This window comes from Rhea americana, unplaced genomic scaffold (assembly GCF_003343005.1).
Source record: "Rhea americana isolate MKP2758 unplaced genomic scaffold, rheAme1 scaffold_26, whole genome shotgun sequence".
Taxonomy (NCBI): Eukaryota; Metazoa; Chordata; class Aves; order Rheiformes; family Rheidae; genus Rhea; species Rhea americana.
In genome coordinates, this window is record NW_028186379.1 from 6,856,440 (window position 1) to 6,857,116 (window position 677).

Sequence of the window (677 nt, forward strand, 5' to 3'; positions counted from 1 at the left end):
GCGGGACCGTTGTGCTGTGGGGGAGGGGGAGTCTATGAGGCGCGGGGTTTAGCTGCCGCGGGACGGCTCCGCTCGCGGGCAAAACCGCCCCGGCGCGAGGGTGTCGGGCGGGTGAGGGGACGTAGTCCTGGGCATCGGCGCGGGTGGGGCCCTGGCCTCGCCTTCCTGGCCCTGCGTTGCAGCCCCGGCCATGTTCCTTGCTGAGGGATGTCAGTGCTATGAGGCGGTGAAACGGGGTCGGCGCGGAGAAGGAAGGGACCTAGACACCAGTAACGAGCTCTCTGCGATGTTGGTTTGTTGGGAAACTGGAAAGGAACAAATACAAAAGGCTGGCAGTGTCATGCAAGCCCTAGTCAGGTCCCAAAGTTCAAGCCCTGTGCCCTCTTTCAAGGGCTTTAACTTGGTCGGCAGTTGGCTCAAAACTAATGACTTGGGAAAGTGTATTTTACGTTTATGTAACGCGCCAACAGTGTTAGTGTGCAGAGGTTAATAATCTTGCTATATTAGGATTGCTGTGGAGAATGTTACCAAGTGTTGAGAAGTTATCACCTGCACAAGTTCAACTGTTTATATTTACTGTGAATAAAAATGTGTTTCCCTTCACCACCACTGCCCCTGGAAAATGATGGCATTTACACTGACAGTAAAAGTTGAGAATTATTCTTGTGACTGCTTCT